Source organism: Prionailurus bengalensis, chromosome B2, assembly GCF_016509475.1.
Source record: "Prionailurus bengalensis isolate Pbe53 chromosome B2, Fcat_Pben_1.1_paternal_pri, whole genome shotgun sequence".
Lineage (NCBI taxonomy): Eukaryota > Metazoa > Chordata > Mammalia > Carnivora > Felidae > Prionailurus > Prionailurus bengalensis.
Window position 1 is genome coordinate 59,469,947 of NC_057349.1, and position 18,640 is coordinate 59,488,586.

The following is an 18,640-nucleotide window of genomic DNA, read 5'->3' on the forward strand; positions in this document are numbered from 1 at the left end:
TCTCACATTACAGTTTCCTATTGCAAAGCTATCCATTTCTTTACGTGCTAGTCTCCTTTCATTCAAGGTCTGCTATGACATGAGACAGAGTCAGACTTCTGGTTTCTCTCTGGCTTAACAGATGCATGAGAATTTACTAGAAATAGCCTCTGTTGGTTTCATGCCATGGTCTAGATGGTTGTATATTTCAGGTATTCTATGTGAAGTTAGTCTGATTGAGATGGATGATTTTTTTTAATGTCTATTTTGAGAGAGAGAGAGCAGGTGAGAATGGGGGAGGGGTACAGAGAGTGGAGAGAGAATCCCAAGCAGGAGCCATGCTGACAACGGGACTCAATTTCATGACCCTGAGATCATGACCTAAGCCTAAATCAAGAGTCAGATGCTTAACTGACAGCAACCCATGTGCCCTGAAATGGATAACTTTTGTCAAAGCTTCATGACTCAGATGTCCTTTACCCTCAGTATCAACTTCCTATTTACCTCGGCAATGATGTTTCTGAACCAGAAACAACGTGACCTATTTATTTAAGACAATCACTATGACCCAGTGTTTCATTTTTTGTTTTTCTTTTGTCTTTTGTGTGTGTGTGTGTGTGTGTGTGTGTGTGTGTGTGTGTGTGTTGATAAAATTTCTGGTTTTGCCCTTTCTGTTTTGAAGACACTGGTATTGGTTTTAATTTGGGAAGAAATTACCTTACCTGTTAACTTATTGGTACCACCACCAAGACTATAATTTGTCCCTTATCTTTTAATGGTTACTAGTGTACTGCTGTCCTATGGCCCTCTTTTATTAAAATTTTTTTTCAACATTTATTTATTTTTGGGACAGAGAGAGACAGAGCATGAACGGGGGAGGGGCAGAGAGAGAGGGAGACACAGAATCAGAAACAGGCTCCAGTCTCTGAGCCATCAGCCCAGAGCCCGACGCGGGGCTCGAACTCACGGACCGCAAGATCGTGACCTGGCTGAAGTCGGACGCTTAACCGACTGCGCCACCCAGGCGCCCCTGGCCCTCTTTTATAAAATATTTCAGTTATTAGTAACTATCACGTCATACTGATTTTCGGTATGCCTTCTTGGATCATTGCTGTAATTTATCTTCCCTTCTATTTATTTGGTTTGCTATTGACCTCAACTGAAGTTTTGTTACTATCCACTGTCAACATTTATTCTAATATGACTGTTCAAAATCTGTCACTGGAGAAGATACTCATTAAATCCCACCACTAAGGAAAATCAGCCAACGTGGGTAAATTTATGTTCATTTTTGGATTCCACTTGTTTACATTTACATTGTTCCAACTCAGTTAGGTTGGAAAAGCTCAGCTCCACAGATACATAATGGTTAGTATAAGTTGGAACATAATTTTCTTGCTATTACAATAAGCAATGCAATGATAGAAAGAGCAGTGGATTTATTTTCAAGAGAACTGGGTTTTGGACTCAGGTTGTTTTTTTAGGATATGTATGTGTAATTCTCCTTGGTCTTCCTCTTTGCTAACACTTAGGAGGATACATTACATAAATCTCTACATTTCCATCCATCTGCAAGCCTACCTGATTGTAATCCAGCTGCCTTTATGATATAAAAATACACTGGTATAAACTATAGGTATGTACATCATAACTAATTGGATTTTTTAAGTGAAATTAGGTCATAATTAGATCATATCTCTATTTTGCTATGGAGGTTCAGCAGTCTTTTGCTCTAAGAGTACTACTTGAAACATGGAATAAATAAATATTTTTAACTACATAGGTCATAAATTTGACCAATAAAGCCATCTCTTATACCCTTAATTCCTATAAAAATAATATTATTTTATAATGATAATATTAAAGATTTAATTATTAGAAAATTATATATGTGTACATATGTGGATATTATATATTTACAGGAATATAAAATAATAATTAAATACCATTTTGGGAATTTGGTATCCTAGGAGCCTGTTTTACTTTTGAGATAGATCTCTTCCAATTGCTTATCTTACTTTCCCAATGGACTTGTCCACATTTCTTAAAGCAAATTAGAGACTATAAATATTTTATCATAACATTTTTTAAATTATTTTATTTAAAAAAATTTTTTTTACATTTTATTAATTTTTGATAGAGAGAGACAGAGCACAAGGGGGGAGGGGCAGAGACAGTCGGAGACACAGAATCCGAAGCTGGCTTTAGTCCCCGAGCTGTCAGCACAGAGCCCAACTTGGAGCTCAAACTCACAAACCATGAGATCATGACCTGGGCCTAAGTTGGACGCTTAACTGACTGAGCCACTCAGATGCCCCCTTTTTTTTAAATTATTTTTTTAAACATTTTATTTATTTTTGGGAGAGAGAGAGAAAGCAAGCAAGCAAGCAGGGGAGGGGCAGAGAGAGAAGGAGACACAGAATCTGAAGCAGGCTCCTGGCTCTGAGCTGTTAGCACAGAGCCCCATGCGGGGCTTGAACTCAGGGACCATGAGATAATGACCAGAGCTGAAGTCAGATGCCTAACCGACTGAACCATCCAGGCACCTCACATTTTTTTTTTAATAAATGAGTATCAGTTGCCTTTTGTCTTGTTTTTTTTTGTTGTTGTTTTGTTTTGTTTTGTTTTTTGGTTTCATTTTGTTTGTTGTTGTTGTTGTTTTCTTAGTTTCACAAATCCAGTGAAGGCTCAGTGGTGTGAGAGTGGAGATCTGCTGGGATAGCAGGGGATCTCTGGACTTCCTGGGTAAGGCTCTGGTCAGCTTCTCCATGGATGACAACCTCTTCCTCAGACCCATACCCAAACCCTTGCTCAGGTAGGGGCAGTCCAAGCAGCCAGGTCCCCTAGAGGTCCAGGTCCCTGATGGTGGTCACAGTGACTGTGTGGTTGGGGTGATCAATGCTGCACCAACTCTGTTTGCTGTCACTAGCCTGTCTAGTTTGTCTGCCTCCTCTTTCTCTGCAAGGGGCTTCAAGTATTCCTGATGGTGCTCCTCCCAGAGCTGCTTCTGCTGGGAAGAGAATCAAAGCCAAGGGTGGCTACTTCTAAAACTCAGTATCTCTTGCAGTTATGAGGGACCACTGTCTTTTCTTTTCAATTCACATGTAGTGTTCACAAACCATTTGATTCATTGTACTTTGCTTCAGAAGCTCAATTAAATAAAGTTAAGGAGATGCTCAAGATCTCCATCTAATATGGACTTTAGGGATTAATTTCTCTGAAAACTTGACAACATCTGTGTTTTACATCACTGAGGTCTTGGTTACCACCTAAAATGTAAGATTCCCTTGATCATTCATGGTCTTTTATGCTCTCATTACCACAGGGACTTGTCTTTTTCTCTCTGGTCCCACATCCTCCCACTATATCCTTAGGAAAATAAACATACAGACCAAACTCCTGAGCCATCTGGAAAACTTGTTCTCTAATAGACAAATGCACTTACACTTACTTGATCTCAATATACTCTCTACATTGTATCAAATGGAACTCTTTACCTTTGAGGTTGTCATTTACTCTTTGGCTTCTCAGGACTACTGACTCATTCACACTCCACATACCTCAGTATTAGGATGTGAGTTTATTCATCCTCACTTCAAAATATCACCTTATAATCATTGATGTGTTTTATGTTTATATAAATCTCTCTTATGCTTAATGTATATATATTCTTATCCACTTAAAATCACTCTCTATTCAACTTTAGTACTTTAGTGGAATCTATAAGGTAATAAATGGATGATTAGAAATATTGAAACCTGGATTCTTCACTCAAAGTCTTGCCATCATGATCAAGAATTTCAAATTGTCCTATGGATGAACTAATAACTCAGTATCCCTACTTATCTACCCCTGCTTATGTCAGCCAACATCCAATTTCAAATTGAATTGAATTTATTGTCGGGGCGCCTGGGTGGCACAGTCGGTTAAGCGTCCGACTTCAGCCAGGTCGCGATCTCGCGGTCCGTGGGTTCGTGCCCCGCGTCAGGCTCTGGGCTGATGGCTCGGAGCCTGGAGCCTGTTTCCAATTCTGTGTCTCCCTCTCTGTCTGCCCCTCCCCCGTTCATGCTCTGTCTCTCTCTGTCCCAAAAATAAATAAACGTTGAATTGAATTTATTGTCAATAGGATGTCATAATTGTTTTAACAATAGACAAAAAAGCCTAATTTGGGTCACTTAAAGTTTTATATTGGTAAATTCTCCCACTGAACATAAGTTGGGAAAAGTTGCACATAATCTACTCCAGCACATCACTGCTGATAGCCCCAAACTGATTTACTTTAAAAATTTCATATTCCTGAGGCGCCTGGGTGGCTCAGTCAGTTAGGCATCCGACTTCAGCTCAGGTCATGATCTCACAGTTCTTGAATTCAAGCCCATGTTGGGCTCTATGCTGACACCTCAGAGCCTGGTGCCTGCTTTGGATTCTGTGTATCCCTCTTTCTGCCCCTCCCCTGGTCATGTCCCGTCTCTGTCTCTCTCAAAATAAATTAACATTAAAAAAAAATTAAGGGTGCCTGTGTGGCTCAGTCCGTTAGGCATTCAACTTTGACTCAGGTCATGATCTCAAGGTTCTTGAATTCAAGCCCCACGTTGGGCTCTATGCTGACACCTCAGAGCCTGGTGCCTGCTAAGGATTCTGTGTCTCCCCCTCTCTCTGCCCCACCCTGACTCACACTGTCTTTTTCGGTCTCTCAAAAATAATAAGCATTAAACAAATCATTTTAGATTCCAACTCTTTACATGTAACTTGCTATTAACTCAGTTACCTGTAATTGTCTTTCTTTATCTAATATAAACTTCAAAATAAATCACAAGAACTTTCCTGATACTGAAATTGCTAATTCCCACTGCCCTCTGTTTCACAGTTTTGCAAAACTTTAACTTTAGATCAGTCCTGCTAGTCTTTTCTATACCTATCCCAAGCTACTAAAGTCAAACTGGTGCAGCCACTTTGGAAAGCAATATGCAGGTTACTCAAAAAGTTAAAAATAGAACTACCCTATTATCCAGCAGTTGTACTACTAGGTATTTGCCCAAAGAATACAAAAATACTAATTCAAAGTGATATGTGCATACAGATATTTATAGCAGCATTATCTACACTAGCCAAATTATGGAAACAGCTCAGATGTCCACAGACCTTAGGTATTTTTAAAGAAATTTGGGGATAAAGACAAATTAAGACACTATATAACTAAGCTAGTTGCTGTAGGAGATGCCTCAAAATTTCAGTTGTTTAAACATAAAACTTTACTTCCTCCCAAGTATTAATTCCATAATGAGTTTTTCTGATAGGCAATAGAAAGCACATTTTATTTATGTTTGAGAGAGAGAGAGAGAGAGTGAGAATGAGTATTTGAGTGAGAAAGGGAAGGGAGAGAGGAAGAGAGAGTACGGAGGCTGAAGTCGGGTTTGACCTCACCCAAAATAGGGGTTGACCTCACCTGATGCAGGGCTTGAGCTCTCCACGAGATCATGACCTGATGCCTAACCGTGTCAGATGCTTAACCAACTGAGTGACCCAGGCACCCCTAAAAAGCACATGTGACTCAAAGATCCAGGGGATTCTGCTATCTTCACCACATGATATCCAACTTACTCTGGATATCAACATCCAGTGACCAACTAAAGAAGATAATGGAGAATAGTGTGATGGCCACTTCTAAAAATAGAATTGTATCACTTCAATTTTTTTAAGTATCAGAAAACTTCAGAAATTCTGCAAGATGAAGTCTAGCTATGTGACAACCAAAGATGAAGATTTGGTAATCAAGTAGTATATTTTGTTCATGCTGTGGCAGACACCGAATAATAGTACACCCAATTCATCTCTCATGTTTGCCACTGTGATAGAGTCTATAATAGCTAAATATCTGCTCTCCCATCATTCACGTCCATTTGGTTCAATTATCATTAGTGAATCATAATCAAAGACTTGTGGAATTGTTCTTCGTTTTATTTATTTATTTGGGGGGAGAGAGAGACAAAGAGAGAGAGAGAGAGAGAACGAACATGCAGAAGAGGGAAAGGGGGCAGAGAGAGAGAGAGTGAGAGAGAGAATCCCAAGAGCAGGCTCAGTGTTGTCAGCACAGAGCCCAATGTGGGACTTGATCTCAAGAATCATTAGCTCATGAGCTGAGCCAAAACCAAGAGTCAGATGCTTAACCAACTGAGCTACCCAGGTACCCTCAAGACTTGTGGAACTATTCTTATCGGCTTCTTTCCTCCTTTTTATGGTAAACGTTTATATGGTGGCTTAGTCTGTCCTAGCCATCTGATGCCTCTGAAGATAAGGTCAAAAGAATCACATATTTGTTGTGCCTGATAGCATTGCATTATTAAAGAAGTAAATACCTACCTCTAGACTTCTGTCAATAAATGGAGTCTGATTGCCTTAAGACAGTCCTGTCAGGTATTTTATAACTTGCAACAAAAATATTCTTAACAGATACATCTGCCATCTGGGATCTTACAAGTTAGGTGCTCTTTTGTTGTTTTTCTTAGGTTATTATTTTGGCAGTTAGTGTTCTACATATATTATGTGTTCAAATTTAATAAAGAAAAAGTGATGCATAAAATAAATGTATTGTTATATGTTAATAAAATATGTGCTTGCTATGAAATATAAAAAGTGTGAAACTTCCATGCCTATGAATTTCAAGGTTTTTTATTGTATTTTCTAAATTCTATTATTATTAAATTGGATGTTTAATTAATAAACTTGAATAAATTCATGACTGAAATATAAAACATACTTTTTTCTTTAAATATTTCCTCTTTTAAAATTTTTCTTTGTGAGAAACTCTTTATATATGGTGACTTTTTAAAACCCATTATCCCCAATGGTTGATACATATTGCTACCTATTTATTGCTAGAGGAAAAAAATATTTTTAACATTATTTTTGAATAGGTGACATATTGATGTTATTCAAAGTCGGAAACACAGATTGACTAAAAACGCATATTGAATTTCCGTTATGTCCTTTGACCCGAGCCACCTAGTTCTTTTTCCCAAGGGGAAAGAATCATATCGACTTCCTATATATTATTTACAAGAATCTATGAATATATAAGCACGTGCTTATTACAAATAGATAATTTCCTTTACTTTGGCAAGTTCATATTTTCATTTGCATTACCATTTATAAATATTAGAAAATATGTGTCAAGTTATTGTTTAAAAAAAGAATTGTTGGGGCACCTGTGTGGCTCAGTTGACTAAACATTTGACTTCGGCTTAGGTTATGATCTCCCAGTTTGTGGATTCAAGCCCCGCTTTGGGCTGTCTGCTGTCAGTGCAGAGCCCACTTATTATCCTCTCTCCCTCTCTCTCTCTGTCCTTCCCCTACTTGCACTCTCTCTCTGAAAAGTAAATACTCATTAAAGAAAAAAAAAAGAATTGTTAAGCTTTCCTGTAGCCATGGATGTTTATAAAATACTTCATTTTGGTCTCATTAATCATTCCTAGCCATACTATAATCACTATTATGTATAATTTTAGAATTTATTTTTATAATTTGTGAGTGTTCTGGAAGATACAATATGGATACTTTCACTGTCCCTAGTCACAAAAAATATGACTCAGAGTCATCTGCATTGAGGGAAGTGGAGTTTTGTAGCAGATTGCTGTGGGTGATACTGGGATCAAACTGCTTTCTAACTGAGCAGCCTTCAACTAACCCTGCTTGTGTTAGCCACCAACCCTTTGTCTCTAATTTCAAAGGGACCCTTGATAACACTTCTTAATCCTTTTGAGGGTTCTTCCATGGAAATCAACTTCTGCCCACTTTTTGTTTAGATTTCAGCTATCTCATAACTGCTTCTGATTACCCTTTGTTTATCTGCTTTCTAGCTGACAGAATCTTGTTGCTGTTGTCACATCTCTAAAGTCTCTATCACTGTAGTTTTATACCTTAAAAATAATTTTTTTTACAAAACAAGATTTCACGATGACACAACATTAAATGTCTTTAACCTGCCTTCTTAACCTGGAACCCTAACCTAAATTTTAAAAGTACTCTTCCTCTTTCCAGTATTTAGAGAGATAGAAGATAGAATAGTACTTGGTTACATAACATGGTCTTCAATTATACTATTTTACAATGTCTTGAATAGTTTCTAACAAGTTGGAACTAAAAAGACTGAACATATGGTTAAGAACATGGGTCTTTTCTTACATGTACAGGCTCTCTTTGTAAGTATGAGCAAATAAACTGAAAAACAATTATCCTTTAGGTTTATTTAAATTGATCATGAGAGAATGAAAACAAACATCCAAAGTAAATAAATATATAAAATTATACTTTTAGCACATCTAGCAAAATGGAGGAGGACACTAAGTGGCAAAATCTGAAATTTTTCTTTCAAATTAAATATTAGGCTAATATATCTGGAACTTTATCTAAATCTAGATTTACATGATCACAAGATACATGCTCATGATATTGTTTTTTTTTAATTTTTTTTCAACGTTTTTTATTTATTTTTGGGACAGAGAGAGACAGAGCATGAATGGGGGAGGGGCAGAGAGAGAGGGAGACGCAGAATCGGAAACAGGCTCCAGGCTCCGAGCCATCAGCCCAGAGCCTGACGCGGGGCTCGAACTCACGGACCGCGAGATCGCGACCTGGCTGAAGTTGGACACTTAACCGACTGCGCCACCCAGGCGCCCCTCATGATATTGTTAAAAAGTAAACCATACATTATGGGGAATCTTGTGAAGCTAGATATTCAGCTAGTTTATGTATTTGAAATGCAAGGAAATCAAGCAAAGTCCTGTTTTCTAATACCCTATTTTCTCATGTTTGGGTAGTAGTTATTAAAGAAATGACCTTGCCATAGCTCTTACCCATGAACATAAATAAAACTACCAATGTCTATAAAGATAGCTAACATTTGTTTCATCCTATTTAAGGAACTAGAAAAGTTGATAACTTTGAAATCGTTGGTGACTTTTTGGTTAAAGAAAAGCTAAATTGGAAGAAAATTCTTGGCATTCTATTTGCTTTAGAAACCATTTTGAATTTTCACAACTGATGGGTTTTTATGGATTTTGTGAGGACAAAAATACTGCACATTGTGATGTCCCGTTTGTTTCTGCAACGCATGCATAGTTCAACATTATTATGGGATTCTTAAGTGATTTTTTTTTGTTTTGCTTTTTTTTCTCTACTGCCATGAGAGTGGATCTCTATGAGCTAAACCTTGAACCATCATCACCTTTTCAAGTAAACTTGTGAAAATTAGGGAGAGAAATAGTTTTCAAAGTACATAGTATTCACTGGTTTCATTGACCATGTCATGGAAGAATTTATTCAAATCCAGCAAAAGTTTCACTTGTTTAAAGATTAAGACAGTGGCCCACTTTCAGAACAATATAAAAATAAAAGGTAAAACCATATTGTGGTGCATTGGGTGGAATTCTATAGATGTATGTACGAGTGACTTAAAGCCTTCAAAATTCAAAGTCCTGCAGGTCACAATTACAAATACTGCTTGGGTCAAGCTGGTAGTCTGCATTAAAGTTACTTGAGAAAGACAACTATGCAAATTCTCCCATTTAATTTATCTGCAGGCAGGAATCTGCAGAAACCTGGAAACCCTAAAGAAAATTGTCAAAGGTTACTTTTGCTCAGATGACCTTAAAATTGAAACATGGATTTGTAATCCTTTCTTTGCTGACATGGACAGCAAATCAATGATGCAGGCCTTGCCAAAAATGACCTCACTGACTTAAGGACAAAGGGAACGATGCTTCATGAATTTCACTCAAGTCTTAGAGAATTTTGTTGTTCCTTGACACAGACTTATCCTCATTTGTCAAAGTGAGCTATGGGAGTTTTGATTCTTTTTCTATATGTTCTTTTAATTCAAGGTTTCAGCACTTATTGCATAAAAATGAAAAGTGAAAAATTGGAGATCAAATATAATAATTTGCTTCAGGTCTCCCAATAATTTAAAACATTTTCAAGTTATTTAAAGACAGATTTTAATGAACTCTATAAACAGAAATAAATTTGACATTTTGATTTATGTTCACAATTTCTTTTTCTTGGAAGTAGAAGGTAATTAATGGATGCCTCAGTATTTTTAAGCTCTTTCCTGAATGTTCCCTATAACACCTAGCCTTAACAAAAATTGGTACTTCGCAAGATTCTGCTTTCTTAAATCTTCCAAGTGGAATTTGGTCATTTTATCAAAATCCATATGTAGTTACATAAGTTTGAAATATCACTTTCCTCTTCCCCCCCTAACCAGTGTCTTTTTGAGACCACTGTCCTCTATTAATAATAATAATAAACAATAAAAACAAACAAATCTTTGATCTTTAAGGTTTATACAAGTTGTTTATAATCGTGTACCCTTATTCATTTTCTCAATAAGTTATTCATTGAGTTATTTTCCCTCATTCTTAATGACTTTTGCTTCACAGCCTAGAGTTTGAGCAACTTTTTGTATTTGTGAATGATCCATCCGAAATCCTGCCCTCCTGATTTCTTGACCTCTTTCCAATGACTTTCTGTTTATCCAGCCCCTCTCCTTTTTTATTTTTAAGTGGCCATACAATCGGGTTTATAATTAATCCAAGCTCGTTTTGTTTGTTTGTTTGTTTGTTTGTTTGTTTTAGCTTATTTATTTGGGGGGGGGGGCGGGACAGAGACGGAGAGAGAGAATCCCAAGTAAGCTCTATGCTCAGCATGGGGCCCAACATGGGGCTCAACACCACAACCATGGGATCATGATGTGAACTGAAATCAAGTCAGATGCTTAACTGACTGACCCACCCAGGCACCCCTAGTCCAAACTCTTCTAACTTTGAATCACAATTCATGTATACTAGTTTCTGACCATTCTATACCTCCAAATTTCTGATTGTCTAACACTTGGAACATATACAATTCAATTTTGTTCAACTAAATTAAATGTAAAAATGAAGTATTATAAGTAATACATTTTTCATTATAAAGTATAATATAAAATAGTTTATCTCAAGAAAATAGTTTTCCATATAAAATTAAGTTATATTTTTCATGTATGAATTCAATGTAATTTTCAAAAAATTCTGTGATCCTGAAAAATTTTATAGGTCATAATTTTATGTGTATGCATGTATGAGTATATGTATATACATGTATACATTATATATATACATTTATATGTGTACATTTTATATGCCCATATACACAGAAACACATGAGATTTTTCATTAATTTGTGAATATTTTTCTCCATTGAAAAAAGAGGAATATTAGCTATTTACTCAATTTATTCTTTTCAGTAAATTTTTGATATCCAAATAGCAGGAGGGATGTTTTATGTTTCCTTATATCCACAACAAATTCTATGCACGGCATATGCTCAATAAAACCCCTAATTTTAAAATAATAAATACTAAAGTCTTACTTAGGTTTTGAAATGCAACATGAAAAGCATTATAAGAATAAGGAAGGCATTTAGTGAATATGTAATTATTTTAAGCAGAAGAAGCCTTACTGGAAATAATGTTGATAGCAAAAAATCAAAGATTGCTGACTGGAGAGACTGAAAAGAAAGAGAAGAGCAGAAAAATATGAAAATATGTAATTTTCATAGCTAAAACTGTAGAGGAAAAGCAAGTATGTCAAATTTCACGACAAGTGTATTTGTATACCAGAAAAAAGAAGCAAACCAAGGTCCATCTAAACTATGCTTTCTTAACTTCCAGGCAGTTGTTAATATTGGGATGGGTAACTCTTTGCTGTAGGATCCGACCTGTGCATTATAGGATAGTTAACAGCATCCCTGACCTCTACCCACTAGTGCCAGTAACAACCTTTTCCAGTAGTTGTGACAAACAAAAATGTCTCTAGACATTTCACAATATCCTCTGGGAGGCCAAATCACCATGGTTGAGACCCATTGACTTAAAGGCAATAAAGGATTTTGCACTTCTTAAGAACAGTAAAGTTCCAATCTCTTTAGCCTTAGCCTGCCATTGGGTGTCCGTGACACTTAGGAGGCATAAGCCATGGGACTTTGGAGAAAGATATGCCATTTATTGGCATCTAGGAAAATAACAAGGTGAAAACAATACAAAAAAAATAAAGGTTTTAATGAAGTATAGTGAATGCATGGCTAATAGAAAAAATTAGATCAACTGTAAACTATATATAGTAATATAGTATGCCCCCCCCAAACTTTAGAGAAAAACAGTTGACCCTCAAACAACACAGGGGTTAGCCCCCTGTGCTGAGCCCCCAATACAGTAAAAAATCTCTGGAACTTTTGACTCCTCCAAAACTTAATTAATAACCTATTGTTATCTGGAAGCTTTACTTATAAAATAATCAATTAACACCTATTTTATATGTTATATATATTATATACTGTATTCTTACATAAAGTAAGCTAGAGAAAAGTAAATGTTATTCAGAGGATAATAGAATACAGAATTTACAGTACTATACTGAACTTATTGAAAAAAAATCCACATATAAGTGGACCCATACAGTTGAAACCCATTTTGTCCAAGAATCAAATGTATTTATTTTTATTTTTCTTCTTTCCTTTGCAAGTAGTTAGTATGTACAATTTTGGTTTCTCTTTTTCTCTGGAAAGAAATCCTACCATTTTTTACAGTTTTGAAATGTAAAGATTTATGGAAGGCATTACACAGCAAGCTCTACTATTTGCATTTCAATATATGATTGAGAATCACTGTGTAACTTTACTCCTGCTGTTTTGTATTGATTGTACACAACATGTTTCATTAGACTACCTTCAAAAACTTTATTCCAAATGCTTTATAGATTTGCTAATTTCAATAATTGCCCAGAGACTGTGACTCTGTAAGTGACTAAAATATGTACTATAGGAAGGCAATGCTAGTCAGTGATTTGGCCATATTCACAGCGAAGTTTGAAGACTCAGTAAGGCTTTAATGATTCATATTGATTAAGACCACTCTCTGAGTTGAACAATACAGGATGAATTTTGGTTTAAATGTATGTTAGTTTACTTAGTTTTTTTTTCCTAATATGTACTATGCATTCCATGAAATTTGGTGAACTTACTTTTACTTTTCTAGTTTATCCATGGTAATTATAGCATAGCTGGAATCCTGTGAGTACAGATGGAAAATTCAGATTCTTGGTTTATAATAGAGCAGGATAGAACAGGTGCTGTTTAAGCTCTATTCTAGGGTTAAAACTGACATATTTACATTAGATATTATTCTTCCCCCTAAATAGGACTCAAAAGTATAAACCTGAGCAAGACACTGTTTGTTTTTTCCCCCACATAATTTAAGCAAAGAGACATAAATGTTGCCTATTCTGCTTGGCTCGCTACTCATTCAGTTTTATATTTATAGACAGTCAAACTCTGATGTGAAAACACATCAACTTATTAATGTGTTAATTATTATTTATCACTTCCTAAGGAAATATCATTTCCATAAGGTGATATATAGCAGTTCTGTGGACTGACAGTTTTCAGTCTAAATATTACATTTTTTATTGATTTACATTCTTTAATAATTTGTTTCACTTGCTTAAAGCTGTGAATATATCAAATATGTCTATTACCTGTAGTTCTTTAAAAGTGGAAAAATGGCATATTTAGCTTCTGCTAACAAAGAAAGGACAATTTTCTGACTGCCAAATAATGCCTATAACATATAAATTCAGTGAAATAATCTGGAGATAATATTAAAAGAAGAAATTTAAATTATGTTAAAATTATTTAAATCATTAATAAAAAATTATTAGGTGAATACTAAAATATCTTAAGCAGCTCATACTAATATTCCACAATCTTTTCCCATATAAGTAGACTTAAAACTAAAAAAGATAGGGGCACCTGGGTGGCTCAGTAGGTTGAGCTTCCGACTTCAGCTCAGGTCATGATCTCACACTCTGTGAGTTCGAGCCCCGTGTTGGTCTCTGTGCTGACAGCTCAGAGCCTGGAGCCTGCTTCAGATTCTGTGTCTCCCTCTCTCTTTGCTCCTCCCCTGCTCATGCTCTGTCTCTCTCTGTCTCAAAAAAAAAAATTAAAAAAAAACTAAAAAAGATAGAACTAAGCTTATATTAGAAAAGATTTTATTTTTATTTTTTTATGGTTTATTCATTTTTCAGAGACAGAAACAGAGCATGAGGAGGGGAGGGGCAGAGAGAGAGGGAGACACAGAATCCGAAGCAGGCTCCAGGCTCTGAGCTGTCAGCACAGAGCCTGACATGGGGTTTGAACTCACAGACCATGATATCATGACCTGGGCTGAATTTAGACGCTCAACCGACTAAGCCACACAGGCCCCCAGAAAATATTTTTTGTATATTTAATCGTGATATTTAATTGTCTATATAATTGAGACATTTTTGGAGCCATGACTTCATTTAAGTGTTAAAGCAACATATGGATAATAAAATATTAGTCAGTAAATTGATGGATTTGCCCATTTTTTCTGATTGGATCTTTACATGAATTATATACTTTGAATTAGCATAAAATATGAAATTGTAAGCAATTTACCACATGAAAAGATGAATTTCAAATTTCGTTCTGTCCTGAACATTCATGTTCTCCTCTGCTACCCATTGTTCCTTTAAAGTTGGTTTTGTGCTTAAATTAAGTTTCATTGTGAAGAGAGGAAACTGTGGAATATTTTCTTCTATAATTTTTACAGGATCAAATGCCTTGATTGAACAGTCATGTGTTTTTCATGTGATGATATAAATAGTAGAGAAAGGTAGTTCTTTTTTGAAATTGATACAATCCAGAGGGTACAGCTTTACTGAAGCTCTTGGTGCTATTAAAAGCTAAACTCAACTGTAAGACTAAGAATTTTGTGGCTGATTATAGGACCACAGCTTGTAAGAATACTGGTGTAGCCTCTCTGATAATGCTTAGAAATGCAAGGTGGGGACAGCTGAGACTTCACACTAGCTTGAACTGATATATATGCATTCAGAAAATACATTAAATTGTGTGTTTTTTATGTTTATGTTCTTCCCTAAATTGCTAATTGTTAAATATGTCATATTTGAAGAGTTTTCTTTCCCTCCTGCTGTTTGATCACATTAAGAGATCATTATTCTTTGTTTATGATCTCACAGTCTGTCAACTGAAGTGTCTACAGTGTCAAAAGAAAGATTATATGCAGGCCTTTTTCAGAATAAGCAGAAAGAAAGAAGTTAGTAAGCACAAATATTTTATAATAGTTGTATTTATAAATAAAAAACAGAATCAAGTTATCTTTCACACATTCAATAAATGTACATTGTTCATGACAAATTTTCATAGATGTTTTATTATGATAATAGAGCTACAGTTATATAAGTAATAAACAACTGGGGAGAGATTGAAGGATTATGGAAACCGCCTAAGCTATTTTTGCAGCTATTCTATAAATCTAACGATAGATGAAGATTTTTTTAATAAAAACATCTGAGATTAAAATTCTTAGCATACTAATAAGTATTTGCCAGACAATTCTAATATTTGAGAAATACCACAGAACAGTTTGTATATACACATATATGACATACATACATATTTGTCTGCTCAGGCTGCCATTACAAAGTGCTACACTACTAGAGACAAGGTACCTTAACCAGCAGACATTTTCCTCACAGTTCTGGAGGCTAGAATTCCATGATCAAGGTGACAGCAAATTTGGTTTCTAGTAAGGGCTCTTTTCCTGACTTGTAGACAGCCACCTTCTCACAGTCATCACCTGGCCTTCCCTTTGTGTGCATGCAATAAGAGAACTCCAGCTTTCTGATGTCTCTCTTTTTATAAGGACATCAATCCCATTGGTTAGGGATTGATGACCACATTGAACTAAAATTGCCTCCATAAAGGCCCTATCTCCAAATACAGTCACATTGACAGGACTTTAGCATATGAATTTGAGAGAACACAACTCAGTCCATAATAACATACTTACATGTATATACACATTAAGTGTAACTTGAATTAGGTCACCAAATTCGTGAATAATTCAATCTCAATTTTAGAGCTGTTTCTTTTGGTCGAGAAAGGGCTTTGTGACTTACGCTGTGCAAATCATTTAGGCAATATTGATCATGCATCCATTCCATTTTCAGTATGCTGAATTGCCCATTAGCCACATGGCCTTTCCAGTTTAAGATCAGTTCATTTTTGGCCACATCAAGGACACAGGAATTTAAGAAAGGCAAGATGGTTTTCTGCTGTATTTCTGGAGCTCAGGCAAGTAAATAGTAGGAGAGTTTCTCTGATTTTTGCCCAGAAAAAGAAGGCTACAAGAAAAAAAGAGGTCATAGAAAGGTTGAGGTCAACAGCCTTCTTGGACCAACCTTTACCAAGGATAGCAGAATAAAATAAATTAATTAATTAAATAAAATAGTAAAATAAAATAAAAAAGACTCAGAATCCATAAAGATTCAGAGCTCTCTCCCATAATAAACTTCCTGTCTTTCATATATAGAAATAATGAAGCTTGCATCTTAAGCCATTATTGTTTTGTTTCTGTCTTTGTTTTTGTTTTATGTTAGAGGTACCAGAATTTATTGCTACACAATAAAAAAAGGTTAAAATAACATGTAAAAAAAGTGCAAAACTGTGGTAAGACACTCTCTTCTTGAAAGCTGTTCTTGTGTTGAAACTTTATTCATTGATAAGTGCTCTATGCACTTAGCTTGAATACGTAAAAACAAAAAAAATATATAAACAAACATTAACATACTAGGCAAACTAAGACTTGTTACAGTATATTATTCAATGTCAGATTAAAATATGATAAGGCTCACCTTTTTGTCATGGTATTGTCCCAATGTAAGAAAGTTTGGGAGAGAAAAAAAATGCACATTTACATCTTTCAACTAATAACAATAATTCTAAGACCTTGCCATCTAACTTTATGTATTATAGAAGCTAAAAGATTTCTAACTTTGGAGAGAAATAAAGTTACACCTAATCTTCTTTACTGTATATAGCTATTAGCATATCATATTGAAACATCTACATTTAGATTAATGGTGTTTCCACTGTTTTATCCACAATTAAAGGAAAAAATCAGTTAAGTAAGGAGTCATTCTCTTGATTTACAATATCCTATCCTACATATCCCCAAATTTATGCTTCAAAAGTAAATGTATATATCCATTTTGGAAACGGAAGAGAGAAACTTACATCCCTGCTCTTTAGTTTTCTCCATCTAACACCATAGAATACTCAGATATATAGTAAGAATTCTATATGGTTTATTTTCTATTTTATGTTTCATGTGCAGATAATGGCCTGTTCAAATCTTCAAATGCATTGTGTACTTTGTATATATCTCTGGATTTCAAACACTTTCTGCTTAATATACTTTAATGCTCTGTTATTTGGCTCATAAAATTTTATGACTATGATATTTTCATTGTAGACAGTATTTTGTATCAATATACTATAACATTCTCTGTCCCATTGAGTGCTTTTCTGCCTTAATTACACCTTGCCTGAAATTAGTATCCCAACCTCTAATTTATCTATTTTCTTTTTACATCTTTGCTTATTCTTCTACTGTCAAACTTTAATTTGTTTTAAAAATGCTTATATGCTGCAGCAGATAGTTGATATTATTTTATATTTCTTAATCAATTGATACTATATTTTTCTTTGCACTTAATCAAGGGGTCATTGACATGTATTGTTATAACTGATTTGGTTGGTATTTATTTTGTTTTACATTATTTTTGTTCTGATTGTATAGGTGTTTAAATTTTCTGGTAATTGTTTTGTTTTTGCTTATGACTAAGTAATTAGTTACAAAGGAAATGGACATTCTGTTTTAATTTCATTGGATTTCTTTTCATTAGTATCTGCTGAGTGTATTTTCCTATACGTTTTCTATTAACATTTCCATGCCCTGCCATAGCTTAGCCAAATTATACATTCACATTTTCAAAATGATATCACAATCTCTGCCATTTAACTACAGAAAGCAGTACATATGCATTCCTTGTAACCACTAACATATTTCAATTTATCTCTATCATTATATGTGCTTCTATATTCCTTGATTTTCTATCCTTAATTTATTCTACTTTATTGTCTTATCTTGATCATGGGTGTTTTTTCTATTTTTTCCTTTTAGTGGTTGAGAAATTGTTATTATTAAAAATTTCTAGTGAATACACTTTTTAAAAATATTTTATTTTTAAGTAATCCATACAGCCAACATGGGGCTTGAACTTACAACCCTGAGATTAAGAATCACATGCTCTGCTGGCTGAGCCAGCTAGGTGCCCCTAATTTTTTAGTTAATATTCTTAAACTGTTGTTAAAAGGACTAACTTAAAAAATAAAACCTTAATATTAAAAAACATCTCTTTCTCTCTCCCTAACAATAGAGAAATCTTAGAAAGCATGAAATCTGGTCATTTCATAGGAGTTTATACTAATTGTGATCCCGTTTTTAAAATCAGCTTATTTAAAAAATTCAAATTAGCTATAAATTTAGCAATATGTAATTTTATAGATTAACTCATAATTTTTCTACTTATTTCTGTCAACATTTCTCCTGAAATGGCTTTCCTCTTTTCCTAAAGTAAACATCTTTTTTATTCAGTGATAAACATTATGTTTTTATTTATCTAAAAAGAGTATTAAAATTGCTCATATGGTTAAATCATAATTTAACTGAGTACAAAAG